The following is a 23,115-nucleotide window of genomic DNA, read 5'->3' on the forward strand; positions in this document are numbered from 1 at the left end:
CAAAATAAAAGCACAACACGGGACTGTCCCGACATGTCAGAAATATGAATATTGACCATGACGTTCAAGTCGGCAGAATGCCTCACTTACCACTCCAAGACTACACCTCTGCCTCAAAACCTATGAGTAGCAGTCGGGCCAGCATATTACCGCTGTGTCTGACTCCGGGGAGCTAAATGCGGTAAACAGGCATATACAACCTTAAGACTACTACTAGTGGCTTTACAACCATATTTGACATTCTGCATACTTGGGTGCCGATTACGATCCTGTAAAAACCGGGTATGAATCGTCGGACGGAGCATATTCCCCGTCCGACGCGTACCCAGTCGGAACAAGATACAAACATGGAAGTACGATTCGCACGGAAATACTATTTCCGTACTATTCGTACAAAACACCGACCGACGAAAATATACACACAAATGTGATCCGGGAAAGCGCCGACGTGACGTCGGGACGCACGCAGCCTGCCATTCACGAACCAGGAAGTACGATTCGCACCGACGTCATCCCGCACGGAGAATATTTTCCGGCAGCCAAAAACTGCCGGGAAATCAGGACGACGCGAACAAGGAGTACCTGCACGCGACGGACAGACATGGACCCGAACCTACGTGTTATCCCGGCCCTCATAGCAGTCGACCTCCGCTACAGGTTCCGACGCAGATGCCGCAGAAGGTCAGAACAACAAAGGGAGGAGGGAAAGGGGGGGGCAGGAGCAGGGGCAGGCCACAAAACCCCCACCCAAGTCACACAGCACACATGCCCTGGACATACCTGACCCCCAGGCCCTGGTCACTACGAGGGGGTGGGGGCGTGTCCAGCAAAGCCAGCGTCTGCCACAATGGAAGTGGTTGACAAGGCAAACCGGTAACACAATAATACAGGTACGTCCCGTACCCACGCCTTAAGAGCGTGGGTACGAGTCTTACCACGCCCACACCTACGTCACCCCAACAATGGCGGGACGGCTGTACCCACGTGGCAAAGGCCCGGGTACGGCCCGCACAAGCATTCCACAGCGTGGGTACGGATATGTACGGACCGTACCCCCACCCCCGTATGCATGGAGCGCACCCCCCATCCCAACAGTGTACGTACGAACCGTACCCCCACCCCGTATGCATCGAGCGTACCCCCCATGCCAACAGTGTACGAACGAACCGTACCCCCACCCCCGTATGCATGGAGCGTACCCCCCATGCCAACAGTGTACGTACGGACCGTACCCCCACCCCCGTATGCATGGAGCATACCCCCCATCCCAACAGTGTACGTACAGACCGTACCCCCAGCCCCGTATGCATGGAGCGTACCCCCATCCCAACAGTGTATGTACAAACTGTACCCCCACCCCCGTATGCATGGAGCGTACCCCCCATGCCAACAGTGTACGTACGGACCGTACCCCCACCCCCGTATGCATGGAGCGTACCCCCCATCCCAACAGTGTACGTACGGACCGTACCCCCACCCCCGTATGCATGGAGCGTACCCCCCATCCCAACAGTGTACGTACGAACCGTACCCCCACCCCGTATGCACGGAGCATACCCCCACCCCAACCGTGTATGTACGACCCGTACCCTCACCCGCGTATGTATGGAGCGTACCCCCACCCCAACCGTGTATGTATGACCCGTACCCTCACCCGCGTATGTATGGAGCGTACCCCCACCCCAACCGTGTATGTATGACCCGTACCGTCACCCGCGTATGTATGGAGCGTACCCCCACCCCAACTGTGTATGTACGACCCGTACCCTCACCCGCGTATGTATGGAGCGTACCCCCACCCCAACCGTGTATGTACGACCCGTACCCTCACCCGCGTATGTATGGAGCGTACCCCCACCCCAACCGTGTATGTACGACCCGTACCCTCACCCGCATATGTATGGAGCGTACCCCCACCCCAACAGTGTATGTACGGCCCGTACCCCCACCCCAACCGTGCATGTCCGGCCCGTACCCTCACCCGTGTATGTATGGAGCGTACCCCCACCCCAACAGCGTACGTATGGACCGTACCCCCACCGCGTATGCATGGAGCGAACCCACACCCGTGTATGTTCTAAGCGTACATATCCTGAAATAGGAGGGTTGGGTGCAGAGTCCTCCCAGCAGTGCCCGGACATAAGAGGGGTGTGTGCAGAGTCCTCCCAGCAGTGCCCAGACACAGGAGGGGTGTGTGCAGAGTCCTCCCAGCAGTGCCCAGACACAGGAGGGGTGGGTGCCTAACACTCACAGCAGTGCCCAGACACAGGAGGGGTGTGTGCAGAGTCCTCCCAGCAGTGCCCAGACACAGGAGGGTTGTGTGCAGAGTCCTCCCAGCAGTGCCCAGTCATAAGAGGGGTGTGTGCAGAGTCCTCCCAGCAGTGCCCAGACACAGGAGGGGTGTGTGCAGAGTCCTCCCAGCAGTGCCCAGACACAGGAGGGTTGTGTGCAGAGTCCTCCCAGCAGTGCCCAGTCATAAGAGGGGTGTGTGCAGAGTCCTCCCAGCAGTGCCCAGACACAGGAGGGGTGTGTGCAGAGTCCTCCCAGCAGTGCCCAGTCATAAGAGGGGTGTGTGCAGAGTCCTCCCAGCAGTGCCCAGACACAGGAGGGGTGTGTGCAGAGTCCTCCCAGCAGTGCCCAGACACAGGAGGGGTGGGTGCCGAACACTCACAGCAGTGCCCAGACACAGGAGGGGTGGGTGCCTAACACTCACAGCAGTGCCCAGACACAGGAGGGGTGTGTGCAGAGTCCTCCCAGCAGTGCCCAGACACAGGAGGGGTGGGTGCCTAACACTCACAGCAGTGCCCAGACACAGGAGGGGTAGGTGCCTAACACTCACAGCAGTGCCCCTGCAAAGAAAAGGGTGGAGTACCCACAGATCCAATGCCCACAAATGTCAGACAGGTGCACAAAGATCCTGCAGTACATTTATCACATGTGTGCGAGGCTGGGAGTATACACATGCATAGCGCAGAAAATAAAAACATGTCCACATGAAGTCATGACAACAGTCTACATACACAAGTACAGTGACCACCAAGGACGCCACGAATGATGCAGGTGGAGACATCGCTCAGCATGCATGGGCCAAGTCTAACGAATCCGTCACACACCCAGCCAATGTAGACACAGCTCAGCACCACATATTGGAATGACCCTGCAGGGAAGATGTCAGGTTACACAGAGGAAGGAACACACCTTGGGACGATGTCACCATGCAGTAACTGCTTACATGAACAAAGTTATGTAGCCAACAGCTTGTGATGGCACACAGATACCAGGGTCCACCCTATGACCAGCACAAGACTACAATTCCCACACACCCAACACATTATCACCACCCAAAATAATGGAGCAGGTCCACCAACAGCAATACCAGACAGACAGTAGTGTACTAAGGAAAAAGAAATTGCTTTATTCAGCATCCAAAATTCTGTTTGTCCCTTGAAAGTTCAAAATGTACAATGCCCATAGGGCAATCCAAAGTTCAAATCCAGGTGGGGGACACAGTGGGACACTTGTCCCCTAGCTTGCCTGCACAGTCAGACTCCTTTGTCTTTGACCAGGCACCGCAGGGACATGAGGGCGAAGGGTAGGCATCGTGGGTGCAGGGACGGAGGACTCCGCCACAGGGGGTGGGGCAGCGCCAAAGGCGGAGGTCAGGATGGCGCTGCACACCTTAGCAAGGTCCTCCAGCGACTCCCCTGCACCCGAAGCAACCACAGGCCCCAAGGAGGGGGGGGGGGGGTCGGAGGGATGGGTCGCAGCGCCACTGGGGGAGGGTGTGGACAGGGGGGGGGACTCAACCACCCTGACCGGGATCTCCTTTGACCGCTTGCGGGGTGGTGTCACTGTGGGGCTCAGGGACAGAGCGGCCATGAAGGAGTCTTTGCTGGATTTGTGGCCAGGAGAGCTGAGGGGAGGGGATTTGGAGGGAGTGGATTTTGTGGAATGCGGACTCCCACTCTGGCTGCGTGTCTTACGTTTGCCCCCCGACCCAGTGGGTGTGCCTACTTCACCCTGTGTGTGCGTGCCAGGAGGTGTGCGTTTGACCTTTCCTGCTGGTGTGGTGCCTGTGTCTGTTGTGGTGGGTGCATGCTGACGTCTGGGTGTACGTGGGACAGGCATGGGAGTGGGAAGTGTGGATGGGTCAGGGGTAGGGGGTTGGACGAAGCGCTGCAGGAGACCCACTGCTGCAGTCAGTGTCGAGCCAATGGACCTCAGCAAGTTGCGTTGGTCAGCCTGCGATGAGAAAATGCCCTCCAAGTATGCCTCCATGTTGTTCAGCACTTGGCTGTGGCCATGGAGGACATTAAGCATCGCAGCCTGACCAACCTGCAACTGCCGCTGGATGTCCACAGACTCGGCATTGGCGGCAGCAGTGGAGACAGGGGCAGGGGGTGCGGTGCCTGGCAGGAAGGAGACATGTGGTGACTGGGCACGCTGGGAAGGGACACGAGCAAGTGGGAGCCGGCTGATGGCAATGGAGGGGGCGGGAAGAGATGTTGTGCCGCTGTCAGCTGGTGGTGCAGCTGCCGCCCACTCGGAGAGCTCATCCTCGGACCCGTCAGCTTCATATTCTGTGCTGGCAGTGGACAGGTCCTCGGCCTCACTCCCCTCCGCCTCAGTTCCACTCGATGTGCCAGCCAAGATGTCACCGCTGGCACTGGTGCTCGGTCCCTCCGCTCCGTCTGTGCTGATGTCTCCCTCCGTGTCCCCCGACGATGCTGTGGGCAATGTGAAGAGACAGCAATTAATCATACACCTGTATACATATGTCACATGAGTCCAATCTACATAGGTTACAGTGCATAGCCTGAAAAGAAAGATGAGTAACATCTACAAAACAAGGCACATATGTAGGCCCTGCAACACACAGTTGGTTGACCCACCATGCCACTGAAAAACTATGGAGAGCATGACACAATAGCAAATGACATGAAATGGATTTTGACAGAGGAGCCAGGCTCTGGGGACAATCCAGCACTGCATCTGCACCACACAGCGTTGCCGAAAATAGGGATGAGCAGGGACCATATCCATGAACTTTAGGCACATGCTGCATAGGTAATACTGAAAACATGCCCACCATGACTGGCTCACTGCACCTTGAGTGTATGTCCAGACAAACATCACACACTGGCCAGACCTAGCAAGGAGATATCAGGTTTTGACATGTAGGCTTTGCCCGCACCAACCACCCCCTACATGAGACAATTTGTTGAGACACAGGAAGCACTTACATCTCTTAGTCTGGGTGAAATACACATGGGCTGGATAAATGCAAGATTGGACACAAAATACCCAAGGTGCGCCTGTCCAAATAATCATGTACAAATGGTCATCATCAGATGATTGTAACAAGACACACAGGCACTGGCCACAGTGAGTATGAACAAGGAAAATCAGGTCAGGCTGTAAAGTGGACACTTGTACTACATTTTACGTCAATATACATGGTGCCAGGGGACAATGGCACAGAGCACAACCTATGCTGTAGACACTGAGAGTGTCCACATTTTGTGATGACACACATGCCACCTAGGAAAATATGCCCCAGGGGACAGTAGTGGCCACACAACTCCATGGTCCTGAATGGGAATGACTGCAACACATGCCACCATCCCTGCACTATGCGTATCGCACACTCATGCACATCATGTCACAGGCCACAACATAGGACATGCGTGCTGTAAGGCATGACACTTGAGAGACTAACTCCCATGTCTGGACTCAGCATCAGTGCCAACTGACATGGAACCCACAAGTACTGAACTGGACAGGGCACAGGCAAGGTCCCAAAACCTGTTACACACCACCCCCACACATGATGCTACAGGCATTGTTCACGTGGATAAAGTGCCAGCCTAGATAACCTTGTGAAGGAGTGACTACACACAGACCAGGGAACACATTGCAAGGAGGGGAAGGGAGGCAGGAGAGCACCGCTATACTGTGGGTAATCGGATCTGCACAGCACCTTTAAACCCTGGCAGTGTATCCATGCAACTGTGCACTTACAAATGCTGGTGACACACAACAAACACACATGTACCTACCCCCTTCCTGCTGCTGCTTCTCCTGTAAGCGCCTGTCCAAGTCTGGAAAGACCACCGCCAGCACATGCTTGTGGATGTGGGTCAGACGGCGGCGCCCGCGGTTCTTATGGGTCTCAGGTGAGTCCGCCAGCAGGACCCGTGCGATCCTCCACGTCCAGCACCGGATATCCTGCCAGCGTTTTCTCACCTGGGCCAGGCGCCGCTTGCGACCGTCCGTCCTCCTCACGGCACTGACGGCGTTCATCCAGATCTGCTTCTTGGCAGAGGCTCCTACCTCTGAGGATGAACAAGTGACACTACATCAATACACCTGCCACATGTCACAGAGACACATATTAGAACAAATTTGCTGTTTACAACAAGGCATAGAATGCATCCAACGCATTGCACCTTTGTCATAGGGACATGATTCTCTGGGGAAGGGCAAAAGCAGTACGTGCCATTGAAGGTACACAGGTGGAATAAGGGCAACGACACAATCAATGATCCAGGCTCACACTGTGCATCACAAGCTACACCAGGATTATGTGCAGCACCTCAAAGCAGTCACATGCCACAGGCCACTGACACTACCTCAGCAGAGTACACAGACACACACAGGCACAGGACATTCACCTGCCATTGCCAAATGCAGCGACAAACCTCACTCTGCACATGCGCCACTAGACGGGGGGGGGCTCACAGGTGTGGGGCTGGCTCTGCACGTCAGACACACAGCACTGCTCCCTGCTCACATCAGATGGGCAGGGTATATCCAACCCTCATGCAGCTTGGGTGCTAGACTCCACATATGCACCCACCCACATGACAGGGGACTTACACACACACCGATGTCCAGGGTACTAACACATCATGTGGACACTCTCAGCACAGGTACACAGAACTAACACACATTTGTGGGTACAGTCACCTGTCACACTGGGCTGACCACATAATCACATGAGGACTGTAGAGGCTACATTCCCAGGAGGATAAGACAGGCAGAATGTGGCATGCACCATGCAGTGATTGTCACAGTAAACACAATGCAAGTGAGGACGGCAGACATGCACCACAGCATGCTCTGGCTGGGAGACATCAGGCATTCCCCCCCCTGGGACCCCCCCTACAGTACATTGCATGTGTGTCACACCTGGACACAATGCCAGAAGTCACAGTCACAAAAAAGGGACACAGTCTGTGCTAGTGGACTCTGCACTCACCTGATACCCTGGTCGCCCATACAGCAGGGGGTACTGTGGGAGGATCACATCCAGCAATGCCAGGTTCTCCTCCAGGGTGAAAGGCTGTGCCCTCTCCACAGACCTTGACATGGTTCCAGGGAATCAGGAGCAGCAGCTGGGTCGTAGAATCCAAAGATGTGCAGGCAAGTGCTCTCTCATGGGACCTGGTTGCCTTATATCTGCCTTGCTGGCCTGTTTCATGCACAGGAGTACAGAGTGATTGGTCACTCACATTTGCATCCTATGTTTCCTCCAATCCCTTCAAACCTAGCACAGTCAGTGGGTTTTTATTGTTTTTTTTCTTGAGCATGATGTCAACTCCAGAACCACATTGCAACAAAGTAGATTCATTCAAACTGACTTTTGCTGTGCACCTGCAGAAAAAAATTCATACTTTAAACTTGGTCTCCATGACAACCAGCATGCATGTAGGCCTTTATACTTGTCCCTCATGTGTCCCCTATGTAATTTGGAGATTCACACACAGGTACGGTGCGTTCCGGGGCCCTAGGGCACCCTAAATGCATAGCAACGGCCCGTACAGGCGTGTGTACGCTCCGTATCACTAAGGGTGTGCTGGCGTATGCGTACCCATAGTGATACGGACCGTACACGCGCGCGTACGCTCACTATCACTATGGGTGTGCTGGCGTATGCGTACCCATAGTGATACGGACCGTGCACGCGCGTACGGTCCGTATCACTATGGGTGTGCTGGCGTATGTGTACCCATAGTGATACGGGCCGTACATGCGCGTACGGTCCGTATCACTATGGGTGTGCTGGCGTATGCGTACCCATAGTGATACGGACCGTACACGCGCGTACGGTCCGTATCACTATGGGTGTGCTGGCGTATGCGTACCCATAGTGATATGGACCGTACAGGCGTGTGTACGGTCCGTATCACTATGGGTACGCATACGCGAGCACACCCATAGTGATAGTGAGCGTACAGGCGTGTGTACGGTCCGTATCACTATGGGTGTGCTCGCGTATGCGTACCCATAGTGATACGGACCGTACACGCGCCTGTACGGTCCGTATCACTATGGGTACGCATACGCCAGCACACCCATAGTGATACGGACCGTACGCGCATGTACGGTCCGTATCACTATGGGTACGCATACGCGAGCACACCCATAGTGATAGTGAGCGTACAGGCGTGTGTACGGTCCGTATCACTATGGGTGTGCTCGCGTATGCGTACCCATAGTGATACGGACCGTACACGCGCGCGTACGCTCACTATCACTATGGGTAGGCCTACGGCAGCACTCCCATAGTGATAGGGAACGTACACAGGCCCTCAGAGCGAATGTACGGTGCCTTTCACACATCACAGTGGTGACAGGCAGCACACAGGAAGGAATAGAGCTGACATACTTGTCCATGGATGGACATCAAGGCATTGTCTGGGCAGTACTACATGTGTGGGGCACAGGTGTGAAAGGCTGTGATGTGGCACATTACTACTGAGTCGAGAAGGCAATAGATGTATGATGAGATGTGTACAGATGTTATGTGTGACGGTGCAATATGTGCCAGGCATGCCCTTAACTCCTTTGACATGTGTGCATGTCGTACTGCACACTTGGGATGAGCGTCACTGGCATGGCACAGTCAACAACACACGCAAGTGTCCCCTGATGCCCGCTACAGGGGTTACCACACCAGACATGTGACTACCCACGGTGCACGATGTGTCTATGTCATGTATGTGTGGTGTGTTCCCATTAGCTTGATGTTGGTGTTCCCTCAAAAGCATCAGCTGTTGCAGCGACCAACATGTGTCTGTGTGTAGATGGACATGGCACACTGTTACGCACCCCAGGCCACATGTGGTATCAGATGTGAGGTGCGTATGTATGCATGGGACACGGAGTAGCGTAACAAGGACCTGTCTGCATCCTCTCAATGTATGTGTGGTGAGTCATTACATGTACACCTTAATGGCAAGGTGTGTGGGCTGTCCTAGTGTAATGTCATGTGACCTGTGGCTCTAGTGTTCCGCTACCTGTCTCTGCAATCGACATCCTACTTCTGCTGATGTGTTGATGTATGTCACTCCTGTGTTGCGTCTTGCTGTTCACTTACACTGGGACACAGCTAGTCCCATGCCATGGCATGTGGAGGTTCACAATCTCCGTGTGTAGCTGGGTCTTGGTAGGAGTGTCACCTGGCAGCCATACGTGTCCAGGGCATGTAGCACATACCTGACTCCGTATGTAGCATATGTGTATTGACAGATTAACATGTGCTCAGTACATATAAATTGTTGTTGTAGTGCACTCACTCTTCCTTGTCACTTCCAAATTACTGCAGAGCGCCGCCTCTTCCCCGACCAATTCCGGACTTGGCTGACATGCGGGAGAATGACTGTATACGCTGCAACCGCTTCCCCCAACCGTTGATTGAGGAGTTGACGGCAAGGCTGGCACCACACCTGCAACCGCTGCACAGGTATCCTACGGCACTGACACCCAAGCTGAAGGTAATGGCAGCCCTACATTTTCTTGCCACGGGTACCTTTCAATATACCATAGCTCATGTTGGTGGCATGTCCCAGAGCATGTTCAGCCGTGTGCTGTATGATTTCTTAGAGGCCATGTTGCTTCACCTGGATGAGTTCATCCATTTCCCAACTCCTGACCAGTTGACTGGGGTCAAGCGTGGATTCTATGCCCTGGGAGGGATGCCCCATGTCATTGGGTCCATAGATGGGACACATGTGGCTTTGGTACCACCACAGGCACAGGGGGTAGCGTACAGGAATCGCAAACACTACCACTCCATCAATGCCCTTGTGGTGTGTCTGTCCAACATAGTGATTTCACATGTCTGTGCTCGTTTTCCAGGATCAGCACACGATGCCTACATCGAGAGGCATAGCAGGGTGCCTGAAATGATGACGCAGCTGCGCAACGAACGAGCTTGTGTTGTTGGTGGGTACACTCTGTCTGTCCTGTATTTTGCGTGGACTTCCAGCACGACCGCTTCTCCTGTCCTACTTATGTCCATGTGGTTTCCATGTAGGGGACGCTGGCTATCCCACTATGCCATGGCTGATCACACCTCTCCGCAACCCCAGCACGCCGGCCCAGCTCCGCTACAACACCGCCCATGGCCGGACAAGGCGAGTGATAGAGAGGACATTTGGCCTCCTGAAGAGCCGATTCAGATGCCTCCACAAGACCGGCGGCGCACTCCCATATGCCCCGGCGAAGGTCTGCAAAATCTTCATGGTCTGCTGCATGCTGCACAACATGGCAGTTGAGTAAGCTGTGCCACTCATCCTGGATCAAGATGATCAGGACCATCCACCCGTGGAGGACGAAGGGCTTGGCAATGGGGCTAGTGATGTGGAGGATGTGGTTCCACAAGAGGACATTCGGAGTCGGCTCATACGCGACTTCTTTGCTTAGTGGTGAGTACCAGTGTCTGAGTGTGCACGCATTGGTCCCCGTGTGGCATGTGTTGCGATGTGTGTGTCCATCTGCATGTATGCCACGTGAGTCAGAGGTGTGTGTGGATGTGTCACTCGAGTGATGGTGCCAGTGATGAGTGTATTTCCACAGTCATAATTGTGACCTAGCATGTTGTCATCCTTACATGTGTCGAGTACATGCACATGCAAGTGGCTGTGCTTTTTGTGGCTGACTTCTTGTGTGTCTCTCATCCCCAGGTACTTGCGCATGCCGTCTGCTGGTTGCATTGTTGTGGCACTGCTATTCCTCATGGACACGTCATTGTGTGCTGACTCAGCGTTACACGCATGGACAAGTTTGGAAGTCTCCTTAGGGTAAGGGATGCATCAGGGGTGTATTGGGTGTGGCAGTTGTTTACGATGTGTGCACACTGCCCCTGTCGATGTTTGGTTCCTCTGCAGACATGTCGCATCACCATGGGACACATTACATGTAGCTGGGTACACCTGAATAGATGGTCAGACTTGTTGACAGTCATCTGTGATGGGATAGTGGATTGTGATGATGGCATCAATGTGTGTGACACTGCCCACGGACACATACGGTTTGCATTGGCTTGACATGGTGTGGGACTTCCACATCAGAGGATCAATGGTGTATGGCAGCCTCTCCGTGAGCAGCAGGGGGTGTTTAGCTGTTACCCGACACTTGTGTGCCAGTTCCATGGCTATCACGCATTTGTGCTGCAGAAGGGGGGTTCCAGTGTTGGACCCACATGTTACTCCACATGACCTGTGTATGTGTACTCCGAGTTGCCTCTGCATTCCCGAATACATGACTAATAAAGGTGTCCCTATGCCTCCAAGGTGCCTCTTCTCAGTCAATGCTGGTGTGTTGCCACGGTGCATACGGCATGTCTGGCATGGTTTTCCGTAATAGTGGCTATGTGTCTATGTGTAGAGTAGCAAGATGCAAGCTGTTTGTGTGGGATTAGACTCTGTATTGTTCATGATGTCCATGACTGTGTGGGTATTGTGACATGTGCCATCCCCATGCATCCAACGTTGGCCAGGCCACCATTCTCTGCATCCACCTGACTCAAGCTTGCAGGACATGGTTCTGCCACCTGTTTACACATACCTGGGTGCCCCCCAGGACACTCCACATTATCCCTGACCTCTGCGCATGACTGACTGTCGCTGTACTCAATATGTCTGTCGGCACGGTTGTGCGGCCACCCCCTCAGCTGGTTGGGCCCATCACGGGTGTGTATGGTGCTCCATGTCTGTCTTGCCTAATACATTGTGACCCATGTGTGTCCTGTGCCAGACTCAGGCCCCAGGGTATGGATGGTTGAAGTCATATGAGAACTCAGGCATGGTTAGACTTTACAAGACACATGTAAGGTAATAATGCAAAATGTAGGCATCATCTCTTTATCGTGTAACTTTTTAATTGGGCTGGGGTACGTGGGGGGGGGGGGTATGACATGAGGGGCTTTCCGGGTGTGGGAATCCAAAGTTCACTGGGGGAGTTGGTGTCCTTGCCATTGGAAATCATCAGAGTCCATGCCACAGTCTTTGTCAACATTGGTCAGACAGTGACCAGCAAGTCCATGTGGCAGAGAATGTCTTTTGCTGATGTGCTGCTGTTGGTCCAGTGGGCCAGGTGGCAGGCCAGGTGTCCTGGGAGATGGTGCTGTTGTGCCGACCCTCACGGTCTTTTCCGTGGACGACCCGCCTTCCTGCGGGAACCCTCAGAAGCAGGCCGTGACGATGTTTGGGATGCTCCGTCGGATGTCTCCTCCTCCTCCTGATCCCTCCCTGTGGGTGGTGATGTTCTTCGCCTGGTGGCACAGGGAGGGTTGCCCATGTTGTCGGCCATCCGACGGAGTGTACGGTGAATTCCCGTGAACACCGTCACGAGCTCAGCCTGTCTGTCCTCCATCCGCCCTTGGTGTCGCAGTAGACAGGCATGTTGCTCAGCATGTTGCTGGGCCTGCAGGGTCTTGATCTCCTCGAGGGTCCCCTTCATCTCGTTGAGGGTGGACACAACCTGGGCCATGCCCGTGGTGTCCTGCCGGTATGTGTCCAGGATGTTTCTGACATGGGAATATACCGGTTCCGCAGCCAACTGGTCAGGCTCGCGCCTCCGCCATCCTCCACTCCCACCACCCCTGCCCACTTGCACCTGGCCTGCCCTCGTGGGCACATCGGGTCTCCGGGACCCCTGAGGGGTGGCATTAGCGTAGTCGCCTGCCCCCTCCTGGGTGCCCGGTACACCGTGTCCCTCCTGGTCAGCCTGGCTGCATTGTGGTGGTGGGGCAGGGATCCTGGGTGTCTCCTGGGATGTGGCAGGAGTGGGGGTGGTGGTTGGCCCAGTTGTACCTGACGCAGGTGCTGCAGGTGGTTGGACACCAGAGGGGCCAGGTTGGTCGGGGTCGTCCACAGAGTGGTGAGAGTCGTCGCTGCCGGTGGGATCGTCATCCCGCAGAGCCGGGTCCTGTGAGTCTTCCCCCCCAGTGTTGGGGGGTGATCCACGACGTTGACCTGTGTGTGAGAGAGACAATGTTATTTTTGTTCCATGCAACATCCATGTTTCATTAGTTTCTAAGTTGGCACATTTTCTCTGGGTATTTGGATATGTCTTGCATTCCACTCACAGTGCACTTGTGCATGGATATGTCCCTTGGCCACAGCTTTTGAGACTTTACCTATGTGTGGCACAGTCTTACTTGCTGCGTCAATTTTGACTGCAGTCAGCAGTGGAGTGAGCAGGTGTGGCGAGCCATGCATTGGCGCCTTCCGTGTTGCACTGTACGTGGGCACATGGAGTTGTTCCACACACTTATATAATGCAGGTAGCTGGCGTTGTGCTCGTGCACAGGTTGAGACATGGCCCAGTGTTTTGCCATGGAGAAGAGAGAGGGATTCAGGCACTGGCCACCCTTGTCTACATGCACGCAGTCCACCTGCTGACGAGCAGACATTCCCACACCCCCCAAGGCTGAATTGGTCTCCCTGTGTCTCCCTTTCTCACTCCCTCTCTGTCCCCCTCTCCCTCCCTCCCTGTGTCAGCCTCCTCCCTCTGTCCGTCTCCCTGTGTCTCCCTCGACATTACCAAGGTTGATAGGGGACCTGCTCAAGCCATTGGAAAGTTAACCAGGAGCTCTGGTAAGAATTTGCAGCTATTAATTTACCTAGCGACAAGAACGTTGTTTCTGGGCATTGTATTTTATTAACAGTCATTTTATATTATGCCGTAGATAAAATATTTTGATGAATAAACTAGTACCCACGGACAAGTGGCTGATTTTTAATCGTCGTAATATTTATTCTTTAGTAGTTTTACAGTACTTCCATTACTTCTAACACTTGGCTAACTAGCAGTTTTGAGGCTAATTCTCTGACCATGTTTTTCATTACTTTGGAAAACAAGTCCTAGACCTTCATTTGACAGGTTTTCTATTTTTTAATACACAGGTATTATAGCACCTGTTGACTGGGATGTCTACCAGACCGTGTCCACTCGAGTTTTGAATGCTCGAGGATTATAAAGAGAATTCTGACTTGAAATAATGATCGTCTAATGCCACTACTGACCACTGTGAACAAGAAGTGGTCGTCCATATCTGTTTTCACTTATGGAGAGAGATTCTACTCTCCATTGAGGTCAGTTCCTTCTTTTCTCACCTTTAACAGATACCGATCTGTTGTCATACGATATTATATCTCACACTCCAACATTTCCTTGTTGATCCTACTGGTGGTGGCTCTCTCTATACTATAAACTTACATCTTTGTGACCAACTGTGTCCTTATAGCCTTATGGCCTTTCTCGTTTTTACTGTAATGATTGGCACGAGCCCCTTATTTGTACCAAGTGCCAAGGTATAAGGAATGAATAGCGTATAGATATATGTCAATTTGTTTTTTAACAAGAGCAGAATTTTAAAATAAAATTATGGTTTTTTTGTGTTTTTTTTTTTTTAGCATCAACACTGTAGACAGCCAATGTTTTTATCTATTTTTGTAATAGTGTATGTTTGTATCCATTTGTTACAGCCTTGAAAAAGTCCGGATGGACGAAACACGTGTCGGCTGTTATGTGTAATATGGAAATTTGGACAATCCAAGAAAGGAATAATAAACAAATGATAATTAACTAAAAAATATTTTCGACTTGTTTGTGGACTTATAAATTTGCTATGACTCTGATACCATATGATATGTTTAAAAGACGAACGCCTATAATGTGCCTCAACTGATGTGTGATTACTGTGTGACCTTAGTGGGATATCCTTGTGGGTTTCTCTACGGGTTGGTTTTTCCTTCGACAAGCAGAGGAGGAAGTTAGGTTTGAGAGCACTATAGGTTAAGTAGAAAGTAAATTATATAAGAAACATACTATCAATCATTGTGATAGTTATCAACTGACAAAAAGATTAATTTGGATGTGCATGTAATTTCTGACAGACTGCTGCTTAGGTGTTTGTGTGTCAAGTCTCCCTCCCTCTCTCTCCCCCTCTCCCTCCCTCTGTGTGTCACCCTCTGTCACGTCAGCCCATCTTCCTAGGCACACACTTTTTGCAGATCTTTGAATGGCCCTTGGCTTGTTCATGTGAGTTTGTTTCTGATCTCCAGGCACCCATTGGGTGTAGTGTCTGTGTCAGCGCTGCTGCTGTGGTGGTGTGTGCTGCCACTCTTTCACAGTGTTGGCTGTTCATTAGCTGCTGTCATGTGCAAAAACGTGCCTTCACCCCCATGTATTAATGCAAGGCGTCCGCCATTTGCTGGCAAGTCTTTCCTGTGTGGGGACACACTGTTTGTCTGGCTGTGACCTAGGCCATATGGGCAGAGGGCATTGTTGTCTGCTTCTGAGTTGCACTATGTGATTTTTGGGGCCCACACTCCCGCCATCCGGCTTACCGTGTCTTGTGTTGGTGTTTTCTGTGGCCTGTGACTTGGCATTCACCAGCTGGGTGCATGGGGCATGGTGGCGCTAGTGGCATGTGCGTGTTCATGGAGTGTGGTTGAGTCATGCGATAGCTTGGGGTGGTTGCGTGCATGATTGTGAGTTCGGTTGTGGATGACGTTCCCCCCATGTGAGGTGAGTTGTTTGTGTACTCACCCGGCTCTCGGAGTCCATCTACTCCGTCCACTGCCACCACCGGCAGTATGGCCATCACCCTCTCCTCCCAGGGATGGTATTGTACGCGTCTGCGGGGCGGCCCTCCTCCAGTGATGTTGGCCTGGTTGTGGTCGTCTGTCATTTTGGCTCGGACCCTCCTCCGCAGAACGTACCACCTGGCTTGGCATTCATGCCTGGTCCTTCTGGTGGACGCAACAGCATTCACAGCATCGACAATCGTCTGCCACATGGCTGTTTTTTCGGAAATGCTGGTCTGTCTGACCAATGTTCCAAAGAGGTGTGGCTCGACTCTGAGGATTTCATCGACAAGGACCTCCAACTCTTGGCTAGTGAACTTTGGATTCTTGTTAGTGGGCATGGTGAGGGGTGTGGGTGTGGATGGTTGTGGGGGGTGTGGGTGTGGATGGTTGTGGATATGTGGGTGTGGTTGTGCAGGTGTGTGTGTGAATGTGATGAGGGGGTGTTTGTGAAGGTGGGTGTGTGAAGGTGTGCAAGTGTAAGGTGTAGTAAAGGTTCAAGAATGGTGCTGTGGGTTGTCTGTGGGGTCTGGCAGCAGTGAGTCTGTTGCAAAGGCTCATGGTTTGTGTCTGTGGGCCCTTTTTATTGGTCCATTGGTGGGTGTGGCTGTGTTTGAACTTTGGGTGGGTGTGTTATAAGGAGTGGTTGTGTTTTGGGCCTCTGTTTGGGATTTTGGCAGTTGCAGGTGAGTGAATGTGTTGTATTTGTGCTTGGTGGACATGTTTTGTGGCTTTGTGCGATTCGAATAGAGTATTCTTGTGTTGTTTTGCTTTGTCCTGGTTGTGTACGTGTGTTTTTAGCGTGTGTACGGTGTGTACATCGGCCATTTTGTTGTACAGTGCTGTCCTTGTCTCTGGCTTGGTACGACTCGTACATGCGCGATGTTGGGTGAAGGTGCTGGTGTTGGGGCCTGGGGTGTGCTCCGTACTTAGACTGTTGAGGTCGGGGTACGCTCAATACATACGCGGGTGGGGGTACGGGTTGTACATACACGGTTGGGGTGGGGGTACGCTCCATACATACGCGGGTGAGGGTACGGGCCGTACATACACTGTTGGGGTGGGGGTACGCTCCATACATACGCGGGTGAGGGTACGGCCCGTACATACACTGTTGGGGTGGGGGTACGCTCCATACATACGCGGGTGAGGGTACGGGTCGTACATACACGGTTGTGGTGGGGGTACGCTCCATACATACACGGGTGAGGGTACGGGTCGTACATACACGGTTGGGGTGGGGGTACGCTCCATACATATGCGGGTGAGGGTACGGGTCGTACATACACGGTTGGGGTGGGGGTACGCTCCATACATACGCGGGTGAGAGTACGGGCCGTACATACACTGTTGGGGTGGGGGTACGCTCCATACATACACGGGTGAGGGTACGGGTCGTACATACACGGTTGGGGTGGGGGTACGCTCCATACATACACAGGTGAGGGTACGGGTCATACATACACGGTTGGAGTGGGGGTACGCTCCGTACATACGCGGGTGAGGGTACGGGTCGTACATACACGGTTGGGGTGGGGGTACGGGCCGTACATACACTGTTGGGGTGGGGGTACGCTCCATACATACGCGGGTGAGGGTACGGGTCGTACATACACGGTTGGGGTGGGGGTACGCTCCATACATACACGGGTGAGGGTACGGGTCGTACATACACGGTTGGGGTGGGGGTACGCTCCATACATACACGGGTGAGGGTGGGGGTACGCTCCATACACACACGGGTGAGGGTACGGGTCGTACATACATGGTTGGGGTGGGGGTACGCTCCATACATACACGGGTGAGGGTACGGGTCGTACATACACGGTTGGGGTGGGGGTACGCTCCATACATACGCGGGTGAGGGTACGGGTCGTACATACACGGTTGGGGTGGGGGTACGCTCCATACATACACGGGTGAGGGTACGGGTCATACATACACGGTTGGGGTGGGGGTACGCTCCATACATACACTGGTGAGGGTACGGGTCGTACATACACGGTTGGGGTGGGGGTACGCTCCATACATACGCGGGTGAGGGTACGGGTCGTACATACACGGTTGGGGTGGGGGTACGGGCCGTACATACACTGTTGGGGTGGGGGTACGCTCCATACATACGGGGGTGAGGGTACGGGTCGTACATACACGGTTGGGGTGGGGGTACGCTCCATACATACGCGGGTGAGGGTACGGGTCATACATACACGGTTGGGGTGGGGGTACGCTCCATACATACACGGGTGAGGGTACGGGTCATACATACACGGTTGGGGTGGGGGTACGCTCCATACATACGCGGGTGAGGGTACGGGTCGTACATACATGGATGGGGTGGGGGTACGCTCCATACATACACGGGTGAGGGTACGGGTCGTACATACACAGTTGGGGTGGGGGTACGCTCCATACATACGCGGGTGGGGGTACGGGCCGTACGTACGGGGGTGTACATACACGGGTGTACATACACGGGTGTACATTCACGGGTGGGGGTACGTCTCATACATACACGGGTGTACATACACGGGTGGGGGTTCGACTCGTACGTACACGGGTGTACATACACGGGTGGGGATTCGACTCGTACATAGGAGGGCTGGGGGGGTGGTTGGGCGCGTACATACGGGGGCTGGGGGAGTGTTGGGCGCGTATGCGGGCACATGTCTCCATGGTTGCTATGGGAGTTCGGTGCGGACGGTGTTTTTTACATCCGGTTGTAACATCGGACGCACGGGATGGATCGTACTTGCGCGGTCGGACTTTACTTTTCACATTTGTACGGTAACTCGTCCGAGGATGTGTCGGACACATTTTCCGACCCGAGGACGTGTGGGGAATTATTCCCAATGCGATTCGTATGGACTTTTTCCCATGCGAATCGTACTTGGCAGTTTGTACGGCACTTGTACGATTCGTACGGTAAAAAGACCGGATACGAGTCGTACGGGGAATTTTTTTACAGGATCGGAATCGGCACCTTGGTTGAGACCCAGTCCAGTTTTGGAGAAAGGCATCCGTTGACAGGGCTAGGCTAGAGGAACGGGTCTTCACCTGTACAACAGTTAAATGGTCATTCTGGATGCAACAATACTGATCTTGCATGGACCCGACTTGCCCATACAGGTTGAGAACAATTGAGGATGGAGTTACGACTTCATCAAATCGCTAAGGAATCACGAGTTCCAGTCTGCAATCTGGTTGTCTTTACCTGGACGATGGACTGCTAGAACTGATACATGGTCAGTCAGAATAGCCATAATGCATTCACAGTGCATGGTAGGATTCGGGACCTCAGTCATTTGAGGTGGTTGATGTTCTGAACTGCAGAATTGTTGTCCACTGAGACCTCTTGGGGGTAAGAGAATGGATTGCAAATGATCCCACCAGAAGCTCATGGCAAGTGCTATGCAATTGTCTCTCGTCTTGAGACCATTTGCCTCCCATGGAGATGGTACTGCATCTTGCTCCCAGCCAGGGCGTTGGCATCTGATTTGACTGTTAAATGTGGTGTCCATCCAAAAATTGCCTGGTCATTCCAGGCTTCCATGTGAGCTAGCCACCACTGAAGCCCTTGTTTGACTTTTGGATAGAGAGGAAAACCACCTGGGCATAGGATAATAGGGCAATGGAGGATGAGAAGAGACAAACCAGGTTAGGTATCCCCCATGGAGTGATCAAGTCTATTTCTTGATGGCTTTGATTTTTTTCCGGTAAAGAAAGAGTTTTTGTCGAAACTGTGGTCACATCCATGTAGAACCTCAGGAACTTGATTTGAGTGGTCAGAGATACAAAAGATTTGTTCTGATTTATCACACCCAAATCCTGGAGGAGAGAAATTGTCAGGTGAAGATTTTGCAATAATAGATCTGGGTCTTGTGCCTTGATCAAGATGTTGTCAATTATTAGACATATTCCTTGTTCCCTGAGGAACTGTACTACTGGTTTCTTCAATTTGGTGAAGGACCAGGGGGCTGAGGACAAGCCTGAGGTAAGTGCCAAGAATTCATAGGTAAAATTATTCCAGAGAAATTGGAGGAAATGTCTGTGCAGTTGAAAAATAGGAACTGAGGGGTTTGAGTATTTGAGGCCTAGACAAACCATAAAACCGTCTTCACTCAAGAGATATTCCAGAAGGTGAATACTCTGCTTCTTGAAGTGTGTGATATGGGGAGGCAAATGAAAGAATTCCAACCACAAGGCTTTTGTAGGAGGGTAAACATTAAATTCTTTATTTAAAAAAAATCAGCTTCTTACAATAGGAGTCTTTGGTGTTTCTTCTGCTTTTTCTTCTTTCCAATGTGCTCCTCTTCTGTCCTTTACTGGTACCACCACTTTTCTTTCTCTTTTAAGGGCTTTCTTCTGGAGGACCTGATGCCTCGAACAAAAACACACAGAAGTGACAAGTAAGTATTTATTTTTATTATATTTCTGATTCTCTTTCTTTTCTTTTTTCCATTTTCTTTCCTTTCACCACTATTCTTTATTTTTATTTTGCTCTCTCTAATTCTTTTACTTTTACCCGTATTTTCTCCTTTTTCTGTACTTTCTGCAAACCCAAGTGTATTCCTTTCACTTGTCTACTCAACAACAAAAAACCTTTCCAAATTAAAGCAATCACTACTAGATTCCAAAACACCTTTGTTATAGTGGAGAGAAAGTGAATATTATACACCAGAGTCTCAAGATACCTGAGAATCAAGGTCTATCCTCTCTGACAGTGCCTGGTTAAAAGTTCTTTATTATTCCCCCCTCTCTCCACTCATTCATGGGGAATGATCCCTCCACTCCTGTATACGGGAAGTAGCCTGCTCAAGCCAGGCTCCCCTGTGACCGTGGTAAGGGCGGTGCGCCTCTAATCTCCTGTAGACATTTAGGAGGCACTGAGGCTCAAGCTATGGTCTCTTGATGGCCTTCTCTGATTGATCCTCTGGCTGCCCGTCTTCCTCTGCGGTCTGCTGCTAGCTGCTCGGTAACCTTCTTTCCCACCCATCTCCTTCTGATGTCTTCCTCTGCCCTCCGGCTTTCTCCTCCGCCTGCCACCAGCTGTTTCAGGACTTTACTTCTTGCTCCATTTACAGCAGCGCCTTCTTGCTCCTCCTCTTATCCCTCCGCTTGCCTTGTCTTTGACTGTCCTTTTTTAACCTCTCTCCCTTAGCCTGACTCAGGTGTGCAATGCCCATGGGGCTCAAAGGGCTTCAGTTCCCTCCCCCCCCACGTCGTGTGTGTCAGCCCGGGCTGAGACAGCTTCCAGGGCACACACACAGACAGTTTTTGAGCTGCTGTAGGCTGGCTGGTCTGGCGCTCGTCTTATTGCAGCCGCACCCAAGTACTTCACAGGTCTTTAAAAGACCATTTACTTGTTAACAAAGCTTTGTTGATTTTTCACCCCTTCTTAGAGCCCCTGCATCTCCACTCCTGAAATTTTTATTAGCCACCCCCAAAATTTGGCTCTATTTGCACCTCTGGCCTGACTTCTGTCCTCCCTCTTCCTTCATTCCTGTATGTTGAAAAGGTATGAGTTATTTTTCTATTTCTGTGTCTCTCTCCTGCCTCCCCATTTGTCCTTCCTCCTTTTCCAATGTGACTCTTTGGTTTTCTTTTTGTTTTCACATTGCCGGGAAGGACTCGGTCCAGCCCAACAGTAGGACAGTAAGTAAGTCGGGGATTCCGTCTTGCTCCTGTTCCCCTCCGCCCACCACAAAGTGTCCGTAGAGTATCTATCCCCCCACCACAAAGTGTCTGTAGAGTATCCATGAGTTGCATTCTTTGAGGTTGATAACTAACCTGTAACCTCCTCCGTTTTTGTCTACAAAAAAGATATTCTTGACAGACTCTGGGGTGTTGAATCGTGCTGAGAATGGCTTTGTTTTGAATCAAAGATTGAATTTATTGATCCATAAAGGTTTGTTTCTCTACAGTTAAGTCTAGTGGTTTCGGGGAGGAGTTTTGACACTGAGTGTCATAGAATCCTCAGTGGAATCCCTGAACCAACTAGAGGACCCATGCATTTTGAGTAATATGGGACCAGTGCTTGTAAAGAGGGGTGTCCCAATCTGTGCTAAATTCCTCAAACGGTATCAATTCCCCATCCCTGTATAAGTCCCCCACTTTTGTGGCCCCTGCCTGCTCCCATTCCTCTAGTCCTCTCCATTGCCCCCTATGTGGTAAGGCCCAGAGTATTGTCAGTGGCAGGTCCGGAGAGTAGGGCTGTCTCGTCTGTGTCCTCTGGAGGCATCTATTCCAACACCGCTGTATCACCTTGTGTTTATTTGTGTATGTGTGCTGTGTCCTTGCAGTTTTCATAGGGGGGCGGATTAGTACATCTCTCTCTGGGGTGAAGGGGCCTACCTCCCTATCTGGTGTAATTTTCCCTGCTATCCACTGCGTAAGTCTCTGTAGCTGCCCTGCCAGGTGATATGTCTCAAAGTCGGGGACCGTCAGCCCCCCCTCCGCCGAGGGTCGTTTTAGTATTGAAAGGGCGACCCTGCGTCTTCCAGACCCCCATATAAAGGACAAGAGGCATGAGTCTAGCTCTCAAAACTATGCTCTGGGTATCCACACAGGCAACGTGGTAAAAAAATACAATAGTCTGGGGAGGGCTACCATTCTTAACAGGGCGATCCTTCCTGCCACGGAAATAGGGAGTTTCTCCCAGAAGGCCATGTTATCCTTTAAAGACCTCAACGCCTCTCCTATGTTCCCTTCCTGGATGTCCAACAACGAGTGGAATACTTTTACCCCCAGATATTTAAAGCATCGGGGCTCCCACCACAGGTCTCCTAATCCCTCAGACGGTTGCCTGTCTTCAACTATCGGGAAGAGTCGAGATTTCTGCCAATTAACTCTTAGCCCCTAGAGGGTCCTGAACTCTTCCATCATGTTTCTGGCCCCTAACAGTTCCTCCTCAGGGTCCTTCAGAAATAAGAGAAGATCGGCGGCATATAACGCTATGTGATATGCCTGCCTTCACAATCGTAGGCCTCTGTATCTGCCGCTTGTCCGTGCCAAGCATGCCAGGGTCTCCTTAGCCAGGGCAAATAACAGGGGGAGAGGGGGCACCCCTGGCACGTGCCCCTCTCTACTTGGTACTGTTCTGAGATTGTGCGGCCCGTACGCACTCGGGCTAGTGGGCTCAACTACAGCAGTTTCACCCATCGTATGAACCCCTGGCCCACTCCCATCTTTTCTAAGTAAGCCCCGTTCTAGGCTGTTGAAAGCTTTTTCGGTA

The sequence above is a fragment of the Triturus cristatus genome, chromosome 6, assembly GCF_964204655.1.
Source record: "Triturus cristatus chromosome 6, aTriCri1.1, whole genome shotgun sequence".
NCBI lineage: Eukaryota > Metazoa > Chordata > Amphibia > Caudata > Salamandridae > Triturus > Triturus cristatus.